General features: G+C 47.7%; 1 protein-coding gene across 1 annotated transcript in view; it reads right to left on the reverse strand.

Moving 5' to 3' along the window:
• Positions 1 to 23,325, reverse strand: part of ERF (ETS2 repressor factor) — a 216,325-nt gene that overhangs the window by 101,015 nt on the left and 91,985 nt on the right. The gene's annotated exons all lie outside the window — the stretch shown is intronic.

Raw genomic sequence — 23,325 nt, forward strand, 5'->3', positions numbered from 1 at the left:
CTACATTTTTTGATTTCTCTGTCCAACAGTCACATAGTCTATACAACCTACTGGTTCTCACGGTCATCCCTCCCCCTGGTAATTTGGAATTTACTGCAACCTGCACTGCTAAATTTCAGTTTGTTGTCATACATGTAAGATGTATTGCCTCGGATTGTTATTCAGTGTTGTGATCTACTGTTGGATGTACTGATCGAGGTAACTTATTAAATTAAAATGCACTTTCCCCAGTTGAGATTTAAAATGAGACTTGGCAAGCACATTAGCACCATGGAAGGGGGCACTGGCCATCAGGAGGCTCGGAACATGGGCTGAATTATAGGGTACAAGCCAGCGTTCCGAGCAGCCTGGGTGCTGCTAGCCAGTGTCCCGTTCCCCCTCTTAGAACCTGTGCAGTTTCCTACACAGGTGCTAAAGTATTTTCTTTTTATAAAACGAAAACCTAACTTTGCTGCGCAACGCCTGGCCTCCCAGTGCTTTCCTGAAGTTAGTTTTCAATGTTAATGACGTCACAGTCCTCAACATGGAAAACTCTTCAGAACTACGGTTCTATCCGGGTGCTAATGGCGATATGTCCTTAAGCAGCAGGCAGAGGCTGTTGGCAACTGCACTGTCGCACTTGTTAAGGCACACTTTTCACTCGGGCCGTTAACTAGGGCAGCAGCCGTTACCGGCAGGGTCCGACCACCACTTCGGGGAATGTTGCCCACAGTATGACAAACTAGGTCTTTTGAGGCGTGCCCAAGATGGACATGTGCACAAGCAGAAGATGCTTTTTGCTATACTTCAGTCCTTCGCTCCCCGAGGACAATGCAATACATTACCTAGTCCTCTAATCCCACCCTGGCCTGGGGCATTGATCTAGTGGGTGGGGTGGGGAGGGACCAGGGAACACTCGAAACGCAAGTGAAGTTTCTCAGGATGGTTAAACAGATTGCCCCCAGGTAACGTCATGAAAAACATGGTAGCCCACATGCTCTAGTGTGGCCTGACAAGGGGTGTTCAATTACTACCCACCACTCGAGGACAACAGAATATTTTAGCGGTAGCTGTGTATGGATTCATTTGGCAAATGAGTGCACGCCCTCGCTTTGAGTTTTTAATAAAATTATGTGGGAAATTCCATCTCTGAAAGGGTACTGTGCCAATTAGATTCCACTTTCATAAACGCCATGCCAAAAGCATAGGGTGCATCTAGTCCTGCTTCATCAGTATCCCAATTTGCAGTGCCTGCTCTACCAGTGCCACAGAGCAGGTTGAGGTCACAGTTGCCCATTTGACAGCTGCAGGGACAGCCACATCTCTGAGGTGCTGCATTCAAGATATGCTCCCCTATACGAAAGTGATGTGTATTCAGGCCAGACAGGTTGAGCCTGACCAATGACTGGACACAAACCTGAATGGCCAGACCTCTTTGATCTCTTCATGAGGGCAATTAACGGACTCTGCCAGAGCCAGCTACACGCCAGGCAGCTGCCCTGGGTCCAGAAATCAAAGGGACACAACCAGGTGCTGCATTTCTAAAGACCTTTCATCCTAGTGAGTAAGGAAGGGGTGGGGTTAGAGTCATCAGGATAGCTCTGTACAGTGGAAGGAGACTTGGACCATTTTGTTTCTGCCTTCCTCTCCCCTTCCACTTCCTCTGGAGCAAAGCACTACGAGCTTCACGTCAGAAGGGCAAAGTCGACTTATTTTTAGAAAAGAGACATTAAGAAAACAGATTGGCCCACTAAGGTAGGCTAGCTTAAAAGATTTGCCCACCACTTCCTTGATTCACTACGAACTCCTGATAAGAATTCCATGGGCCTCTCTGGGGACACTTGTACTTTCAAAAGCCCCCAACCCCTGTAGGAGCAGCACCCCCTACTGACTCTAGGGGCACAATGGGGGAAACTTGCTATGTACCAGGGCCTGCCTTTCTGCACCAGAATCTACCAAGACTGGGAGGGCAGACCCTGAAAGGACTCATCCTGTCCTAGAGCAGGTCTCACCGCATCTGGAGGACAATATGAGCCTAGGATACCTCTTCTGCTGCACCAAACCGGTCAACTGCCTTCACCACGGATCAAACCAGAGGGATCCCACTGGTGCGGCCTTTGGCACGCTCAACCATTCAAAACGCATTACCTGGATCTCTAACTAGATAGACGCTGCACCTACAAGGCTTTAATCACCCGCTCGTCACCAGTACCAGACTCGAGACTCTGGAGAGTCACTTGCAGATTCGAAACATGTTACATCACGACTGGTCTTTGACCTGCCGCTTCGCAGAGCCACACAGAGGCAACAGGATCACTGAAATCACTGATACGAATTGCTGTCTGCTGACTCAAACCGCTGGAGCGTCACTAGTAGACCCTTCCCAGCAGTTACTCTACTTCACTCTAGTTCGAAGAGATCGTGGTGAGCACCCATACCTGCTTCACCGAATGCTGCATCTAAACTACACCAAGCTACCGCATTTGCACTTGCTACATAACAGCTTGCTGATCCAACATATCCGAACTGAACTATCCGCTTGCATCACTGCGAGAAGCTGGATTCGACCCAGTCGGAACACCAAGAACTGCTTTAAAAAAATAAGTTAATTTTAACTGTCCCTTTAGACCAGTTCTTGGCCCTAGAGGCTGGTTATGCAAAGAATTCCCTTTTGCTTCCAAGAGACATTAATTGAGTAACTTATCATCTGGGGTGTAAGGCAAGTAAAAACCACAGAGTGCCCTCTTTGCCCATTCTCTTTCTCAGGGGTGCATTGGGTGTAGTGTTTTTCTATTTAGGTATTTTGCAGATGTGCATTTTATTTAAGTGCATCTCTTTATATAATCTTTATTGGACATTATTTTTATTTTGCTTATTGGACATTATTTTTATTTTGCACGGTTATACTTTGCGGTTTGGGTCGCTACTGAATCACATGCACACCTCAAGAAGTTAGAAGTGGGAGGGCTGCGTGGACATTTTCTCCCCTACTCATCCTTTTAATACAATTAATCACATTCTGAAACACTCCTCCTGTCCTTGAGCCCCCGAATCGGGTGGCGGACCAGATCTGCAAAGGCTCCATATTTCTCCAGTGGAGATCAGGTATCATGTCTGGGATCACTGGAATTAAGCCAAAGTCCAGATCGGTTTATTGAGACCAGCTCTGTGCGTGCGTTAATCTAGTGAGTAAATTATCAAGCTCACCAGATGGGGAAACATGAGGCCATCAGCCCTAAGAGCCTCTGAAACCACCATGTCTAACAGAGTGGATTTGAGTAAACCCAAGCATGTTTGCAAAAAGTCCCTCACCCAGCTGGTCAGAAAAACTCTGGCAGTGACTGTGTTGCATCAACCCCCCTGATGCGCCCCCCCCATATTAAATAAAAAAACAGGTCCTTTGAGACTCATTGAAGACATTCTCCAAATTACCAACAATCTCAGCCGGAGCAGCAGTTGGAGACTCAACTGCAAGTGTGATATTGCTGTACTGGGCAGTGACTCCAAAGGAGGCAGTCATCCAAATACCGATAGACATGAGCTCCTTGGAGCCTGAGGAACGCTGCTATTACAGCCATCGTCTTCGTAAAGACTTGCTGCGCCAAGCTCAACTCGAAAGGGAGGACTATGCGAACTGCTCAGCCCTTATTGAAAATCAGTGTTGGGGCCAAATTGGTATATGCATGTACACATCTTGAAGATCCACCACACAGAACCAATTGTCCTTCGGGGGGGAGGGAGGTGGGGTGGGTGGTAATCTTGTTTTTTTTTGGGGAATATACATATTGAAATTGGACATGTCCAAGATCGCGCAGTGCGCAGGCCAGCCTGGTTGGGTTTTGGCCCTTTAAAAAAAAAAAAATGCAGGAATAAAATCCCATGCCCTCTTCTACCAGAAGAACTCTCTACCGCCCTCAGGCCCAGAAGCTTGTGAACTTCAGCGCGGATAGGGGGGACTGGATTGAAAAAAAGAAGGGGGGGGGGCAGAAACCCAAACAGGTGACTGACGGGACCCATCAGTCCTTTGTGATGGTCCTTCAGGTCTCAGGTGCAAGGTGATAAATCCTCCCCCCTTGATCCCCCGTCCAACAGAATAACATGGGACCACAGGAAATCTCAATTTGATGGATTTATCAGCGGAAGGTGTACTGGCCTGGCAGATGAGGCCGAGGAGTGTGAGAAAAACCGACCACACTGCTTTTGCGGCTTTTGCAGAGGACCACTTGGAGTACGGTCTGGCCGGCACCCCTCCCGTCCTGAAAACCCCAGAATACTGAGAAGGATCCCGAAAGGAAATAGTCTTTTCTCCAGAAGTCTGATCATGGGGCTGGAGGATTGCGAGAACTGAAAAAGATCTGGCTGTTAAGGTACTAGCTGTAGCCATGCCAGCTCTTCGCCTGTGAAAGAGCTCCTTGCCCTCAAACAAGAGGTCCAGGACCTTCCGCTCAACCTCTTGCAAACTTGGTCGCATGAAGCCATGCTTGGCGGGCGCTATCCATGCCAATTTTAAGGCCGCACGCAGAGATACATAATGCGCAGCGGCATACAGCAAATCTTGGGCCTCGTGTCGGACAAGCTTGTCTTGAAACCCTCAAGTTTGTCCTGATAAATGATTTGCTCGGACAACTCTCTCCATAACTTAAAGTTAGCAACCACTAAGACCGCCTCTGTATTTGCCAGACGCAGCTGAAGCCCTGCATTAACAAAGACTTTATTTCCTAACCCTTCTAGAACTTTTTCCTCCTTAGGACAACACCTGTGAGGCGGTGGAGGAAGAAAAGGAAGATTTAGACTGGAGAGTCACCGCAGCAGAGGGAAGCAGACATGTAGCCAAAGGGATTTCCTCGGATGCCTGAAGCTTGTACCAGATGTCGATCTCGTTTATGTGAGGGTCTGTATGGAGCACTTCCAATGGATCTAGGTGAGGCAGTGGAGGAGAGATCGCCTTAGGGGCTAGAGGCTTAGGGAAAATGCCCCTGAATAGGTCCTTAAAGTAAGATTTCATGGGAGCAGAGTGCCTCAGGTTTTGGAAGAGACTGAAGAATGCCTCCTCTGAAGACAGCTTAGGCTGTGGCGTAGGAATCTGGCAATCCAGCAGACAATAAACTGGCTTCCATGACGGACTAACAATGTAGCAGAGCTGATTTCAGAGGAAGGGATATTGTTTGCAGAAAGGCATTCTTGTATTACAGTCCAAGGGGAGATTGAAAGGGTTTTTTCCCCAAAAGGCACAGGCATCAAAGACTTGGGCCTGGCCTCTAGAGCTAAAGCCCCTGACAAAATGACAGTTGACACAGGCGGAGGCACCATTTTGAGAACCTTTGAAGTGACATGCGCCACAGATCCGTCAGAAGACATCGTCGTCTCCACTGGAACTTTAGCACCCTTCAGGGGATCCAGGGTTCCTCGGCAGAGCCCGTAATTAAAGACTTTGGACACCTGTCTGACCTTTTTCACTCCCTCAGCTAAGTCAGTATTGTGCTTAGCCACTTGAGGGGAACCTCAGATGAAACTCTTCTACCTTAGCCCCAGACTGGTGAACCTTAGGAGTTAAGCCCAGTACTTTTTGCCCCCTGCCAGGGAAACCTCGGGGTAAACACCAGTATCCATATTAGACCCCACTTGGGGCACCTCAGGGAACACCAGATGACCCCCGGGAAGGAGTCACCTGGGCAGGATGCCCTAAAAACAGAGTACTTACGAGGCAACTTCATTTTTCTCTGATGAAGCCCTGTAGGTGAGCCGGAGGCAAGGTGCAAAAGACCTCCTCCCACCCGACGAGCCTTCTTTCAAGTGCACAGACCGAGGAGTCGTTGCAGTAGAAGCACGTGTCCCAACAATGGTCTGGGCCCAGGCAAACGTGAGGATTTGCTGCCATGTGGTAACGCCCAGAGGAGGTACACGAGGCAAATCCCTTATGCTCCGGTGGAAGAAAAGTTGACCGCGGAACCGGAGAATGAAGACAAATTGTTGGGATTTAAATGTTTTGCCTACTTGAAGCGTGACCAATCCCGACCGCACAGAAAAATAGACTGAAGGGCGATGCGCTGGGCGGGGCTCAGTAAGGCAGAGGTAAAGCTACGCGCACTGGCCCTGCGTAAAAATAAAAAGGACAATACATTTTTTGATGCTTCCAAAAGTGCTCCGGCCCATCCCGAAGGACAGAATGTACCACAAGTATGGAGGAAAGGGGACGGGACATAAGAGTATGTTAAAATGATACATATGGTGGCTTGTATGAGAGAGAGCTTGAATCTCTCCAACACTTTTGGCAGAAGTGATGGCCACTAGAAAGGCAGTCTTGTAGGATAGGAACTTCAAAGATGCACGATGCAGGGGTTCCAATGGAGGACCCATTTGTTTTAACAAAACCACGTTGAGTTCCCAGGGAAGGTCTTGTGCTTTCCTTCTGAACAGAACCTTCGACCACAGGGAGAGCTTGCCGAGTGCCAGAGTATAACAGGAAATGGCGTCCAGATGTACCTTAATAGATGCATGGACAAGGCCAGACGAGTGCAAGTACGACAGCAATTGTGGAGCTGCGATGCGCAGCAGAAACATCCCTTTGCGAATTACACCATACAGTAAAGCGCCTGCATGTGTGCTTATATCCCCCCCCCCCCCATGCACTTATCACCTTTGCACGGTAGGATTGTCGCACGGCCAATATAACAGTTTGTCGTTTTCCTTTGTGCCCCCCCCCCCCCACCTTGTCTTGTGGCACCTGGAGGCACCATACAAATGTCCAATAAATAAAGTAGCAGGAAGGGCTTGGCTGAGCTCTAGCCTTGGCTAGGATGTTTTTGGATTCTAAAAGGCAGTGCTTGGTGTTCAATTTCTAAGCTGTTAAGCTCAAAGACACAAGGTTGTGTTGTAGGATCGATCCTTCTCTGGAAAGTAGGTCCACAAGAGTAGGTTGTTTTCTGCATAGGCCATGCCGGGGGAACGAAGATCATCCTGCAACGTACTGTCTGAGTGGATTTAGTACACGTAGTAACATTGAAATTGAAGGAAATGCATAGAGGAACAGGCTCCCTCAGGCAAATGAGAAGGTGTCCTAGACCCCTCAATTGGGGATCCCTACTAGCAGATTTGTTTCATTTGGTGTTGGCCGCTATGGCAAAGAGACAGATGTGAAGGCAGCCCCGCTCGAGTCTACGATGGGTTTGTGAAAGCCTGCTAGGTTTAACAGGATGAGAAACATGCGAGCAGCGACCCAGTTGCATGGGTTTTGCGCCTCCAAAGAGAAAAGGGACGAGCGTGTCCCCGCCCTCCTACCCGATGTAAAACATGGTGGTTGTGTTGTCTGTGAAAATGTGTACCACCTTACCCTGGAGCCAAGGCTTTAAAGGACTTCAGCGCACAGAACAACGCTTACAGGTCTAGGATGTTGATATGCAAGTCTTCTCCTTTGACAGTCAGATGCCTATGGCATAGAGGTGGCCTGTGTGGGCACCCAAACCTTCCATTGAGGTGTCATTAACTATCGCCTGATGAACCATGGGGTCGAAAAGAAGGAGCACCAATTGTGGTGTGTAGATGAATGGAACGCTTGACTGAGGGTGATCTTGTCATTCTAGGAACCCGCCATCTGCTTCCACCTGGCATCCAGGATCTCCTGAAGGTCTCATTTGTAGTCTGCAATGAGGAACCAGATGGATACAAGAGGACATCATCCCCCAGCAGCTGTGGATTGCCGCTGCACCTTCCCCAAGATGGTGTTTATCCTTTCCTCCGAGGGGGGGGGGGGGGGGGGGGGGGGGGGGGTCGCCCGACATGTGTTTAGACGGGACCCCAAGAACAGGGCATTCTGAGATGGCACCACACAGAATTTTAGATAGTTGATTGAGAATCCTAGTGAAGTCAGGACCTAAATGGTTTCTGTGGTGTGCTGCACTGCCAGAGCAGAAGAAATTGAGCAGATCAGCCAACCGTCTAGATGGGGGCAGACGCCTGTGCAATGGAGATGAGCTGCCACTGGGGCCAACCACTGTGTGAAAACCCATTTGTTGCAGACTTCAGGCCGAAAGGTAGAGCCTTCAACTGGTAGTGTCAGCCTTGAACAACAAAATGCAGGAACATTTGTGTTTGCGATGAATAGTGGGGGCGCGGAAGGGGGGCGGACATGCATCCTCCAAGTCAAAAGTTTACATGAAATGCCCTCCTCCAGCTGGCCAAGCACGTGCTGCAACTTGACCATCCTGAATTTTTGGGATTTTAGGAAATACCTAGCATACACCCCGGAGGCGGAGAGGAACTGGTTCGATTGCCCTTCTTAAAAATAAATAGGGGCAGAGCTTCAACTTCCTTTAGTAGTGGAGCAATGTGTGCCTTCCGTGCGACGGGAGGAATGGTAGGGCATTCCTCTTTGAATTCTAGGGTGTGACCCTCTTGGATGATATTTAGCACTGCACGTTTAAAGACAGAACTTTAGTTTAGCCTCGATTCAAACTGTATGTGGGGCAGGAGGCCCTCAAGACATTTTGTTGATACGATTTGCTCATGTGTGGGTCAGAAACCAGCCACCCTTCCAATCATTTGGGTAGAAGGTCCTTTTAAGTTCTTTCTTTTCCTTTATAGCGGTAGGGCTAGAAGTCCGGCTAGGACAGGTTTCTAGACTGCGGACAGACTCTTGTGAGACATCCTGGCGAACATGTTTTTGAACTCTTTTCATTTAGCATATGGACTTTAGCTGTAGGGACAAGGAAGGGGTTCATACTTCAATAAATCCAGTTAGCCTCCTGATTCTGACCACACATCACATGAGCATCAGAGCTTGATTGGCACTGCCAATTCATAGGCATTTCCTATTTCAGTGAAAGCTTTTGGGAAGGATAAAGTAGGTAGGCTTGCCTTGGATAGATGGAAACAGGCAAGTCTGACTCAGCCATCATTGTATGCCCACAACTATGACCAAGACAATTTTATGCTGCAGTTCTTGGATCAATTGGGGGAGGTTTTAGAAATGTAAAGTATACTAATGAGCGATATGAACCTGATTATTGATTGTACACATGTTTGAGTCAAGCAATCCAAATTTCAGTGTGCGATCGGGTAAGGAGGGTGGTGGGGGGGGGGGGGGGGTAAAGGGGATTCTCGCAAATTGAAATAGATCATTCATTAGCTCTGGTTAATGTCTGGCATACCACTCATGTACATCATTCATTTTCCAGAATAGATTTTATATTCCCCCCCTCTACAAAACTGCTAGGTAACCTACAAACCTCCATGATCTCACCAACCAAGAAATTTAATTAATTAGATTTTTGCTGGATTTTCTAAATTTAGAATATTACTGTCCAAGACACAGAATTAGGCTCTCTTTTGCCTTATCACCACAATTGGAGGGGGGGATCTCTATGTGGTGGGTGGGAAGGGGTTTGGTTGCAAAGATTAACCTCAACTAAAACTACTTTATTTCTTTCATTTTGTCACAATACATTTTCCTTGGGTGATGAGTGGGAGCCATTGTGAAATGGCTTTGGGCTAACGGCAGACAAGGGACTGTTGCACCTAAAAGCAAACTATGCCTAGTTGGCCTTAATTTGGACCAGTATTTAATACACCCGACTAAGTCGGAATGTCTCCAGGCGGTAAATAATTTGAGAAACACTAGTTTATCCAACAGTGCATAGTGTGTAGGTGCATCAGAACGCAGAACTGAATGCCAAGACACCTGCAAGCTCCCAAGTTATCACAAAAACCCATTATGAATGCACAGATAGAGTCATGGAATTGAGTTGCTAGACTGCATGGTCCCCATCACCTTCCACCCCATCTTGGCCTAGAGGGACTTCTCCCAGAATCTGGCAGATAGAGGTTTTAACAGTGTGCCCCCCCCAAAAGAATTTGCCAAGGTGGGGGGTTTATTGCAGTAGAGGAGGGTGGGGTTAAAATATATATTTTAAAATACATAGAAATATGAAATACAGTGGGGGTGGACACTAACCTACTATACCTACTGAGTGTTCAGAACGTGCAAGTGCACAAGGGAGGGGGAAATGGGATAGGTGCTGTGGTGCTCACGGGTGAGCAACAAGTGAAGTGCAATGTAAGGTAAGGGAGAGCCAAGGCAGATGCTGGGGATAGACTGAAGCTGGGGTTCGGGGGTAGGCGGGGGTTCAGTGCGGGAGGTCAGGGCCCTGGAGATGCATAAGGGCCCTGAACACCAAACAACCAACTGAGATTGGGGGTGGGGGTAGTTTGGCAGTAAAGAGGAAAGTCTTGAGCTTCATGCTCAAGACGTAAGGGGGGGGGCTGTTCCAAAGAAGGGAGCCAGCTGAGGAAAGATCGACCTACTGCCCTCGATTTAGCGAAACATTTTACACACAAAGTTGGTGCCAGAGGGGTCTAGAGGGGAAATATTTAGTAAGAGTTGCAGATAGTGTGGTCCCCAGAAAGCCTTGTGGATGATAAAGGGATTTGAATTTGATCTGAAGCAACCTGGAGCCAGTGAAGACTTTAGGGCAGGAGATATGTGGTCTCTGGGCTTGAGGACAAGGATAAGTCTTGCTGCCCTATTCTGGATTAGCTGGAGAAGACAGAGTGGAAGAAGGAAGATTCAAGAGGAGACTATTGCAATAGTCAAGGCTAGAGAGAACCAGGGCTCGGGAAACATGGAGCTTCTGGGGGAAGGTGAGAAAAGCTAGAATTCCTTTGCCACTTTGTGCTCTTTTGTCTCAATGTCCCAAGTGTGAGGGAGGAAGGAGAGAGGGGAGTGGAAGATAACTAAGGTTTCTGGTTTCAGATGAGGGAGCGGGGGGGGGGTGGAAGAGCCCATGGAGGAAGGCCAGAGTGAAGGGAAGAAGTTGGGAGTAGGGGGGTCCCAATGGGAAGCATCGGCATTGAGGCAGAGATCATTGGAAGTGCACCAGGCATGGATGGCAGAAAGGCAGTCATGGATGATGGAAGGTGCAAGAGGGTCAGCAGGAAGTTTGAAGAAGAGTTGTCTGTAGACTGAATAACACTAGAGGTTGGGGGGGAGAGGGATGAGGAGAGGAGTGCCAGCTGAGAAAAGTAGATGTTAGAGCGCCAGAGGGAGAGTATTAAGCCCTTGGGGACACCACGAGGAGAGAAAAAGGTGCTAAGGATGACTTAAGAGGAGCAGTCAGAAAGGAAAGAGGTCAGCCAGTCCCCACCCCGAGATACCAAGGGTGTCATGGAGCCTTTGTAGGCGGATGGAGTGGTTGACAGTCAAATGCAGAGGAGAGATCAAGAAGGATGAGGACAGCTGGGGAGTTGAAATCCAGGGATGAGAGCAGTTCTTCACGGGTGTTCAGAAGAGCAGTTTGTGCCGCTGGATACTCGGAATCCAGATGAGAGACCACCAACAAGTTCAGTGCGAGAGAGTCAAGTTGTGGCAGGGACAACTTCTCCAGCAGTTTGACCAAGAAGGGGGTGATGGAGATAGGGCAGTAGTTGGCTGGATAGGTAGGGTCTGCTGACATTTTTAAAGGAGGGGCGCACAAGGGAGTGCTTGAGGGCAGAGGGGAAAGAACCAGTAGCAAACTAGTGGTTACAGAGATCAGCAAGTGCAGAGGCAAGAGAGCCAATGTTGTCCTTGGTTCTCAAAGAGCAAGGGGGAAACCTGTTTGGAAGAGATCTTCATGAGCAGACAACTCTGGCGACTATCAGGTGAGACAAGGGCGAAGGAAGAAGGGGCAGCGTAGCGGTGAGGGATGGGAGGATGTGTGTAACAAGGATGTTCAGGATGTCCTGTGTTTTAGCGGTGAAGTGAGTGGCAAGTGCATTGCAGAGGGCCGGAGAGGGAGTCTGGGGGGGGAGGATACTGCGGAAGGGTTGGCTAGTTCCCTGCAAATTTTGAAAAGTACAGCCGTGTTGTTGGATGCGCCAGATACCCATGCCTTAATGTGGGCCTTTTCTTGGCACAGATAGAGAGTCTGTATTGCCTTTGGAGCAGGCGGCAGGCGTCAGAGGGTGCACCCGAGGTTTGCCACATCCAATCCGCAGCCCTCTGAACCTTGTGTTGCAAGTTTGGAGTCGTACAAGGTGTTGCGCTTAGAGGCAGGTTTCACGCAGATCCTCATGACAGGGGCAATTGGAGGTGGACAGGTGGAGGTTGCTGAGAGCAATGTCGGTGGTAGACTCAGAGTTGGGGGGGCAAGGGGATAAAGGCGGAAGTGAAGGCAGCAGCTGAAATATTACATTGGGCGAATGTTCATGAATGAGGTTGGCACGGCTTCTGGAGATGAGGTCACAGGGCCATAGGGACCCAGGCTGGAAAAGAGAAGTGTGTGATCTGACCAAGAGAGAGGTGTGGCAATAGGAGGCGAGAGAGGGAGGTCAATCCAAACCCAACCTTCTGTGTAGAACCAGCACAATGTCCCTCTGTCCTTGTGACAGGCAATCAATACAGGCCACCCCAGCGTCAAACCTCTGGAGTGGCGGCACACAAGCCCAACCCCCACAAAGAATGAATACTGCAGACACGCTTACTCTTCTTGAATTGAAAGGGCACACCAGGGAGCGGTGCACCCAGGAGTAAGAATGGTTACATCATTCATCCTTGGTCTCCCCCACACACCACACCTCAGCGATTCCGGCCCAAGCACTGAGTTATGTCAAAAACTACCGAGAGCTCTTACCAGTATCCAAACATCACGACGAATAAATAAATCTGGCTTTTCATGCCATAAGCACTACATGAAATAAAAAAATAATAATAATTAAAAAAGGCAACAATCGTGAGTGGTGTGCATTTATTTCGTTCCAGAAGGACAGCAACTCCAACCAAAGCACACCCTAACTGGGCCAAGGGTTGCACTTCACCATAAAATGCAGTGTGCACATTCACATCTTAAGGGCAATGGAAGGGTTAATGTATAATCTGTGCACACCACTAGTTCACGTGCTGTAAAAAGCTGGAGGCTGCACACGGGTGACAAAGGGAAAAAAGATACAAGAAAGGCGCGCCCTCGACCTGTACAGCGATTGCGCCATAAAGAGTCAAGGGCCGAACCTGCCACAATATCTTTGCACCGTACAAAAAAAAAGTGGAGGGGGGGGTGGTGTCGGGTGCAAGCAAGTACAACTGAGCTAATAGGGTTAATCTGTGCCCCAACCCTTCAGAAATTCAACACGTACATCAAAGAAAAAGGGTGACTCAACTCCGCCCACCTGCAAGCAACTGCAGAGAGCAAAACAAAGGCAGTCACAAGCACCCTTATCTCTTGCACACGGCCCCGTCGCCAGCTCTGCCTCTGGCAACCCAGGCACCCACCTCAAAACCACAAAAAGAAAGACGCCCAAACACCGCCCACACACAGACGTGTACACCTGGAGAGAGATTTCTTAACTAAACTGCACCACTCCCATATCCACAGGTACTGTCGGTAAACAATCAGCAGCAGCCTCATCACCAAGTTAAAAAAAAATAATAATAATAATCGCTCAAGGACCAAGCGCGGAGTGGGCCAAGCCTCTACTTCCTTAACGCTCGGCCTTTTCTACACACGCATTGTGTACACCTAACCTAGTTAGAGAAACACAGACCTTCCCAGCAGGAAAATGTCTAATGAAAAGATGAAGTACAGCTCTGCTAAAATAAAAACCAGTTAGAATAGGGCTGCAAATCATGACCGTTGTGCCAGTTGCATCTTTGCTGACACCACGCTCAATCGTTTCCACAGCATGGATGAAGCTCATGCACCAACACAGCAAGGGACTTTCCCACAGAATCCCCGCCCCCCACGCCCCATTTTAAAATAAAAAAAAAACGGTCAAGTGGTGTGCTTTTAATGGCCTCTACCTACGGGAGGCGTGGCGCACGAACGTGGCGGCAGACTTTAACCTTGAAGCTTGGAGACAAACAGGAAAACCTCCGAGTCGATGCTCAGCAGAGCCCCCGGGAGTCTGTCCAAGCCTCTGACTTCCCAGCATTGCCGATTCCTGCTGGCACCGGCCCCCGAAACCAGAGTGGGAAGGGTTGAGAGCAGCGGCTTCCGTCGGCACAGGACCACAGGGAATGCAGGCCCGCCGACGGCCTTGGGTTCCCGTCTCAGGCGTGCTGCCACTTGTGAAGTCTCCACTCCCCAGTCACCTTGTCAGCCACTCTCGAATAGCACACAGATGCGGGCGAATCCGCATTACACAGTTGCATCTAAATGAAGCCCAAAAAGGAATATGATCAGGACCTTCCTGAAAAAAAACGCAGTCCTATTTCGGAGATGGATTTTTTTTATTTAAAGTGCTCTACCGCATTGTGCTCAAAGGGTTCAATTCAACTTACCCAGCATTCACAGACTATGGTTATGAAACCTCAAATAAGTGTCACACGACGAAAAGTTAACTGTAGTCCTGCATCAATGTGCCAGTTAGCCACAAACTCTTCCACCAGACCCCCTGCTCCAAGAGCCCTCCTAACGTCGGAGCAATGGCTTCTTCAAGAACAGGAAAAGTGGTTATATGAGCAGTCCCTTGGATGCAGCAGGCCAAGCGAAACGGCCACAGACTAAGTGCTGTGTTGCACTGTATTACCGCCTGGTCCTAGAATGGGACAACTGCACTATACTTGTGCCCCTATTGGATTCCCCCGATGGTTACCAATAGATCCATTGCTGACAATTGCCATCCGCAGTTAGCTCCCGCACTCCCTTGTTTGCCCACTTCCTAAACTTGTTCTCCCCCCCCCCCCCACCACCCTTGGATTGTAAAGCTCTCCATTGCTCTCTGAAGCAACGTCAGCACTCACTAGACACCCTAATAATCACCAAGAGGTGTCACTGTCTGGCGTTCTGATAACAGATGCGGTGCACACAAGATCAAGCATTAGAGGAGATGGGATAGGAAGTAAGAAAGTAGAGAATGGAAAAAGCGTTGAGCAAAAGCAGAAGTGCACCCTTAAGTGAAGGGAAAGGTGCACAAAGTTCAGGCAAAGGAGTCGGTCTGCCTTCCATGCCACACCACCAGTGCACGAGGTGGCTTCATTTCACGTTGGTCAATGAAAGCGTACTGCTGGGGGTCCTTTGACTGCAAAACGCCCCCACCTTTAGTGCAGCATATTTGGATAGTCTGCCTCACAAAATACTAAACCATGTGTAGAGTTACTACGTACAAGTGACTCGTATGGCTAGCATGTTCTTGCTCACTAGAGGCCGGTGATTTAATGCTCGGGTAGACCGAAGCAGAGTTGGCTGTCAAGGTAGCAGTTTATGCTACCTCACACTGCTACTTCCGGTTCTGCTCAGGTCAGGTATCATGATGGTTGCAACGTTTCGACTAGTCATGGATTCGTGACAATTCACATTGGCAATTAAGAAATGTTATTGTGTGTACAATTGGTTATGGCTGCCTAGTTGCTTGCAATTTGAAGTGTTTTGCCCCAGGTAAGTGGCAGTAGTTGTGTAATGAGCCGACCAATGATGACATGTTGACATTAACTGCAGGGTGCAACATTCTCACTCGCCACTGGCTAGTTGTATTGGACTCTTGGCGAGAAAGAAATGGTGTGCTGAGGCTATGGATGGAATTGAGGTGGCGAGTGACTATGGTGGCTAATAGATTGCAACTTGAACGTTTGATCCCTGTTAAATGGTTCGTGTCAGTGACTACTAGGATTTTGTTTCCAAGTCTGAAGAACCAATTTAGGCTGGTGAATAGAGGTTGATGTTGCAAGCACCTGTTGGAACCATTTTGTTTCAAGTAGCTTGGTTTGCTAACAAAGAAGAGGGAGGAATATGGTTGCATCTTTAGTTTTTATTTATTGGGCGTTCGAGCCTATACATAGACAAAGTTACAAGAGCTATAAAAAAAAAAGCTCAGTGCCACAGAGACCTCATCTATGGCATTGTCCTTGATGAAGTCAGGGTCCACCCTGCAGGCAAATCGGAGAACCATCAAGATCCTTTGAACTTCGTGCAAGATACGTCCAGTCATTCAGGCAGCCTTGCTCTGTGACAGTTCAAAGTCTACCTCATCCACGAGGGTGGATTTCAAAAGGTAGCCTGGCCTGGGGCAGCGCTTTCTCTGGACGAGTAGGGCCAGATGCAGACACCGCGAAAGTTAGGGGCAAAGGTAGTAGGGGTTCAGAACAGCCCTAGAACCGTATCTGATTCACTCATGCACTGCCGTTATCACCCGATAAAGCACCTTTACGATGATCGGGTGTCTGCATCAAAACGTGAGCATTACTACTATAGGCAGCCGTTTTCTGCTCTCCTACGATTAGCGTGCCGCTTCCGTTTATTCTGGCTCTAAAGAACAATCATTCTTTGTACGCGAAGTTAAGAGCACAGAAGTGCCCATGGGACAGAGCACAGCGCGGGTTTGATGTGGGCGACTTGAAAGCCCTTTGAAGTCTCCAAACAGTTTAAAAGAAAACACCCCACAGTGGCCATGTACATCACCCCACCCCCTACACTAGAGCGTAAGCATGGTGATATGTGCAGTGCGTTTTTGGGTGGAGATATGATCTAAGGAATTTGCTTATTCCAGATTTCAGGCACACGTTTGCTTAATTGTGACTTAATAAGCTTGTTCAGTTGAGACATTGCTTGGGCCTCAGAGCATTTGGCATCCGGTTGCAAGGGTTCCATCGCTTCAGATGGTTGTGGTCTATTAAGGGCCACATTTTTAGAACTTTGCGGAACTCCAGTCTTGAGTGAGTCAGATTTGTGGGGGAGCGAGTTCCACAGAGTTTGAGCCATGGTTGAGAAGGCAGCTCCTCCGATCCTGAATGAGTTAGAGGGTGGAATCACTAGAAGGAGGGCAGTGCTTGATCTTAGGGTGTGAGATGGGAGTTAAAGGTGTCATCTTTTTGTGTAGGTACAATGGGCCAGTCTTGTGCACTACTTGGTGAGTGATACATAGGGTCTTGAAAGTGGCCCTTCGTCCGACTTGGAGCCAGTGGAGGGTTCGAGGGCTGGTGACGTGGTCTCTGACACAGGGCAAGGAGCAGTTTCACAGCAGCGTTTTGAGTTGGTATGCCGGTGCTCCTAGGGGACTTGACATAGTCCAAAATTAAAAAAGACATAACTGGGGAAAGTCTGTTCGGGTAGGAGAGGTAGGGAAATATGCATCCGAGGTAGTAGTAAGCATTTTGACACACTAGACAGAAGAGGGTAAGGCCCGAATCCACAGTACAGCCTAGGTTTTTCGACAATGTCGGGGGGAGGGGGGTTGGGGAGTAATGGTGGCCATAGGAGCGGATGTGACAGAAGGGAAGCATTGCCACACACCATGATTTCTGTTTTATCAGGGTTTAAAAGGAGGTGGCTTATAGTCATCCATCTGTCAATATCACAGGCAAGCTTCAAGGTCGGGGATGGGGGTTGGTGCCGGACTTGAGATTTCTTAGGATAGGGTATCGGCAGCGTAGTTGTAACAGAAGAATGTGCGTATGGATGATTCCTGGTAGTGTGGTCATATAGAGGTTGAACAGGAGAGCAAATAGACATGAGCCTTGGGGTACTCCAGTGTTCACCGAGTGAGCAGTTGAGACAAAAAGGGGAGAGGAGGGTTATTTGTTTTCTATTGCTGAGGAAGGCGGCGATCGATTTGAGAGCAGTGCCACGGATTCCTAGGGAGTGAAAGCGGTCAAGCAGGATTGAGTGGTCTACCGTGTCAGTCAGCAGAGAGATCGAGGAGAGTCAGTGTTGCCCAGCCTTTCGACTCAGCAATGACCTTGAGATCATTCCAGAGCGAGATCAGAACACAGTATGAAGCCCCGATTGTGCAGGGTCTTGGAGACAGTTGGCTCCTACAAATGAGTTGAGCTAGGAGTATATGCTGTATGGTCAATGAGTTTCGCAAGAAGTCTGTTGGAGATTGGTCTGTAATTTTTGGGGTCAAGCGGGTCAAGGGATACCTTTTTTTTTTGAAGTGGCTGGACATGCGCCACTTTGAAGGCATATGGGAAGATGCAGGAGGAGAGGGAGTCGTTTAGTATGGCTCTTGCATGTTCTCCTGCGCAGGTAGACAAATATTTTTTTTCATGAGAGGCTGGGCAAGGGTCGATGGGCGATCCAGAGGGTTTGCTGGCTGATAGGTCAAGGAACTCTTCTCTTCTCTGGAGATGGGTTTGAAGGAGTCGAAAGTAAGGAAATTGGGCATCGGGGCAGTGGGATCAGGAGGGGTCGGAGTCATCCTGTCAAGTGCAGTGTTGTAGAAGTGTAGGGAGAGGGAGTCGCAGAGTGATTGTGTGGGGGTAGAAAGGGTAAAGGTGCAAGTGGGTTTGAGGAATTCTGATAGGATCATGTGGAGTTCTTTGCTGCGATTGAGAATAAGTTTATTGCAAAAGGCTTTTTTGGCCTTTCCAATCTCAGATTTGTAGTTACGGTGGTGGAGGGCACACATGGATCTGCTGAGATTGGCTTTAGATGCTCGCCATTTGCGTTCAAGAGTGCGATTTTGTTTTTTGGCATTCTTCAGGTGGGGTAATACCAATTAGGGGACGGTCCATTGCGCAAGGATGTGGGGCGCGAGGCATTAGTGAGTCTAAGCCAGGAGTCGACAGTTAAGGGTCTATCGGGGGCAGCGTTGTAGGGGGATGAAACAGGGCTTTGGGTAGGATCTTGAATTTGTTACAGCAAAGAATTTTAAATAATTTCCCAATGCAACAATGGAAGACGACCATGCAGTGAAAATTGCTAAACCCTGGCAAAGCTCCGTGTACGGCCGTTAACCATGACAAAACAGAATATTGCCTTCATAAAGAAGGACTAAAGCTACAAGCGTAGGAATTTTTATGAACATTAATTGGGTTAACAACAGAAATACCAATAGTAAGCTTTTCTAGATGCTCACAATTACAAAAAAAAATAAAGGAACAAGAAACCAAAATTCTACTGTAATGGGAGAGATTTTATATTTTTCCACTCAAAACAGAATTTGGAAAGCTCAAGCAACTGAAATATCAGTCATTTAGGTGAGTAACAACGGATAAAACCAGTTTCGAGATTAAATAAGATAGCGCTGGTTTGAATAGCAGCCAGCCATTTGGCTCCAGACTGGTTCCTGTTAAATGTGGTATCCATGATTGGGGAGGGTGGAATTCTAATCCCTGCTATTCGTAAATACGAACTCTTGTGCTAAATGTTCAGCCCTGATCAAAGGATTGGAATGAGGGAGAATTTAGGCGTTGAATGGTACACACTGCTTGAAGAAAAAAATAGCTACAGATTAACCAAGAGGTTGGTCTTGCCTTTCCCCGCAACAAACTTCTGAAACAGTTAAGAGCGTCGTAGACCGTTCTGTAGTCTCTGAAGTATAAGACCAAACCAAAGATAAGACGGTGCCAGCCCGGTCCCTTGACGGTTGCTTCTCTGCAAAATGAGAGACATGTTATGGAGATAGCCAACTAGCCCTGTCCACAGCAAACTGGCCATAAAGCATAGGTTCCATTAACCTCAACTAGAATCAAACACTTGATCTCCAGCAGCATCAATTGAACTGGATGCAAGTAGATGGGGTGTGCAGAGAACATTCAAGACACTGCATTAAGAGGGATGGTATTGGAGGGCATGGGCAAGGGTGCAGATGTCTAACACCCGAGGCATGCCAGCACCTTTTCAATTTCCATTTTTGCATTGCAAGGGACATCGCAGTAAGGTGGACTGTTAACATGGAAACCAAGATGAACAGTGCAAGGAAAACTGGATAAATTTGAGCCTGTCAAGTAATTTTCACCTCCAACAGTGATGCCACAGTACTACAGTCAACAACTCAAGTCTCCACTACGCAGGGTGTAATATATAGCTCAATCACATACATACACTTTAAATAATCCTGCCACTGCACTGCCTCATTCTTAAAGCTCACTTCCAACAGTCCAAGTATACTTGGTATCAATCTGCAGTGAGTGTCCAAAAAGTTAAAGACGTGACTCTGCAACGCAAGCCTACCTACTCCAACAAACCATCACTAGAGATCCAACTTCGTGCCTTCGACGCCCATGAGTTCGGCACACATTGGCCAATTAATTTGATTTGTTTTTGCCCTAATAGCTTGATGCATCTTGGAATCCATCCTCTATTTCCCCACTTTCTTATTCATTAAAAACGTAGCCAACAAGTTACTGAAACAGACAAAAAATGTGCAGTGGCTATAAGGGCTGGCCTGTGCTTTTGTTCCGCTCTTACAGCAACTGAGGCAGGGAGTACCAAACTCAGTCTTTAGTGTTGGGAGGTGTGTAGGAGTAAAGACAAAAGCAGTACAGGACTCATCTGGACTCCAGAACCGAGCAGGGGAAGATCAAAACTAGGTCTCGTACCAGTGACTCAAAAGGTCAGTAGAGATCCAGAGTCAGTCCCAGATCAAGGAGACTCATACCAGCTAGCCTGATATTTGCCAGACTGTCCACTCCGTTAATCCTTCAGAGGCACAGTTCTATCTGGAAATCACCCAATTTCTTTATACACTCCCAATGTTGTTCACAGGCTCACAACCAGAAAGACCAAAGCAGCCATCCACTACGATTTTTATGCACAGAACACCCACCCCTCCAAGAGGATGTGTGCCTCATCCTGAGAGGGCCTGGTGTGTACAGTTTGCTACTGCAATGTGACCTATCAGAAAAGTGTTTGAATGTACCAACGCATGTGGTGCAGAATTTGATGGCACCAAACGTTACTTAACTGTTGTGAAGAACTATGGCAGAAAGTTGTTATTATACATGTCAAAATGTTTGTGGTTTGTGGCATGGCAAGGTGGTGTTCCTTATGCAATTCCTTACCGTTTCACCAACATGCACCACATTTTGCTTAGTTACCCGTTAGGACCATCTGGACAATACTGTCTCCTTGACATTTGGATACCCCACTCCTTTCCCCTTCAGCAAAAGTAACTTGTTTGTAGGTTTCTGGCCTGCCGACAAAACTGGAAAAGGTAAGGGAAACAAAAAATGTATGGGAGGCGAATGAATCCGAGAGGCAAAGTTGAAGGCAGGTAGCATTCTAGAAGTTTCCTAAATTTTTGCTGCATCAAGTGAAATTACTTTTCCATAGGATTTTTGCGAGTTGGTGCCTGCCAAAGAAGCGATAAACCATGTTGACCGGGAAGGGAAAATTAAAAAAAAAAAAGTTTTAAAAAGTTTACCCGGTCCCGACACAAGGAACAAAACTCGAGGTACATATAGCAACTCGAAAACTGCGTTCAAGAAATTTGCACCCAACAGCACCACACCAGGACGCGGAACAGAGGCCTACAGGATCTTTAATTTTCAACAATTGATGAGCGTGATGTCCGTCCACAGAACGCGTTCGGAGAATGGATACTTCTATAAAAAGCAGAAATTAGTAAGCCGGTCCCCAGCTATAACACAAACAATGCATTGCTTACCTTGCTAACCATGATCTGAGCAAATTGGATAACTACTTTTTTTCCCGCAATCAGGCCTTGGTCAGAACTTCCTGGAGCAATTCTCAAAACATAATAAGTGGCAAAAAAGCAAAAGCACGTTTCATAACGCTTCTGCTCAAGCAAACGATCCATACTACAAACAGCCACTAAAGAACGTTACAAGGGACTACTGTATTTTAAATGGTCCTCCCCTTTCCTTCATAGTTGTGGGGTGTCATGCCTATGGGAATAGTGGCACTATGAGGATTATAAAATAAGTGCAGTGGGATGCATAGGCAAGTCCATGCACTACAAGTTGCATGAAAAGAACTTTCCATATCAAAACTCCAGGTACTCCCCTTCCCAGAGCTCCAGAAGGGGCAGGGCCACATTCAAATACTCGTATTTGAATGCGTTTTGTTTGGCTCAGACAACAGTCTCAAGTGATGGGAGTCTTTGCAACAGGCAGGGCAGGCCTTTGGCAAGCTTTGGATGGCGAGCAAGTTCATAGACATAACACGACTGACAAGTGACTATGGATGTACTAGGAAAGGTTAAGTTAGAAGTGAACTGTTTATTTCTACTGCTTGCCAGCAGTTTCATCAAAACCCACTGCTACAATAAGCCCATTTGAGTATTCCGTGTTCCCGGTGACTTCGCTAGTGCCAGTCACTGCGTGATGTTTGGCTGCCTTAGAGTTCTGCTCTTTATGTCTGCCTCAGGAGTGGTGCCGGTGGGAGTGGAATGTCGCACGTAGTACAGTTCAAATGATCATCCACGAGCGCCACAGTAAGTACCCCATAACATACTACGAACTGATGCTTGGTTGTCTTAATACCTGTGCATCCCTAGGAAAGGTGAACACAAGGCGACTCCAACCAATGCTGGGAGCGTTCCTCCACCCTATCCCCTCCCGAATATGCCAAGACGCACTGCCAGAAGGTCAGGGCGCTTATCCTGGGAATCATTCTGGGAAAACGAGCATTCTCTGGTATCTCCAAGTAAAACCTGCTGTCATCAGGCAGGATTGTTCTAGAGAAAAGTTGCAAACCAAATAATATTTTCCATGTATATTGCGCTATAGTAAGGGTTATTTAAATGCTGAACAGATAGGTGGGTTAAAAAAAATGCACTTCATTTAACCAAACCATTAATTATGAAGCAACTGCATGGATAATAGAGTTGGTAAACGTTTATTGTACGAGGTCCAGTACCAAATCCATGCCTTGTAAGGAAAGACCACTTAAATTCATTTGAACAGAGGTTTAGTTCTCTTAAAAACGGCAGCGACTGTATCGAGGAGCCACCGGCCAACTCCAATCCTGGTTAAGTGAAGGTATTATAGTAGGCTTTGTATACTTAACCTTTATGCGCACACCTTCCTGCACTGGGTAAGACTAGGAACATGATACATGGTGGACCCTCTCCGGTTTTTCAAATTAGTGCCATTTTAGATCTCACACACGAGGAAGGTTTAAGCATGCACTAAAGAGGCGCTTCCGATAAGGCAAGGTTGCAAAGTACAAACTTGTGACGATGGGGAGTCTGCTCAGTGTCTGCTTCCGTGCAGAGGGAAGCAAATATATGCAGGACACCCTACAGCTCCGTTTGGGGTGGAAGCAGCGTTCCCAGTAACAAGGGTGATCCTTGAGAGAGAAAAAGGACCCAGTCATAATCTGGAACCAAACAGCTGCATTGGAGAAGGGATAGTAGCAATTCATAATTTCAGAGGCAATGAATACCCTGAGCGCATGGCACTGGACCACTGTTTTGCGATTGAGTACCCCATGTGTGGATACTTGGGAAACGGAAGTTTAGGCCCCAAAGTTACACCCAACGCTCCGTGCCGCTTCTCCCATTTTGATTACATGTGTGTAAAGTCCCTTCCCTAACACTACCCTTTACGTTCTAGCCACACACGCCCCAACTCCAGTAACCCCTATTGTTTGGTGGAATTGGGAGCGCACCACCAATTCTATTATGTTTGAAAACCTTTTGCAACTAAGTTATCTGTGGACTGTAGCCAAAATGTGTGCAGGAGAACTTTGAGCA

This window comes from Ambystoma mexicanum, chromosome 1q, assembly GCF_040938575.1.
Source record: "Ambystoma mexicanum isolate Mex_15411 chromosome 1q, UKY_AmexF1_1, whole genome shotgun sequence".
Lineage (NCBI taxonomy): Eukaryota > Metazoa > Chordata > Amphibia > Caudata > Ambystomatidae > Ambystoma > Ambystoma mexicanum.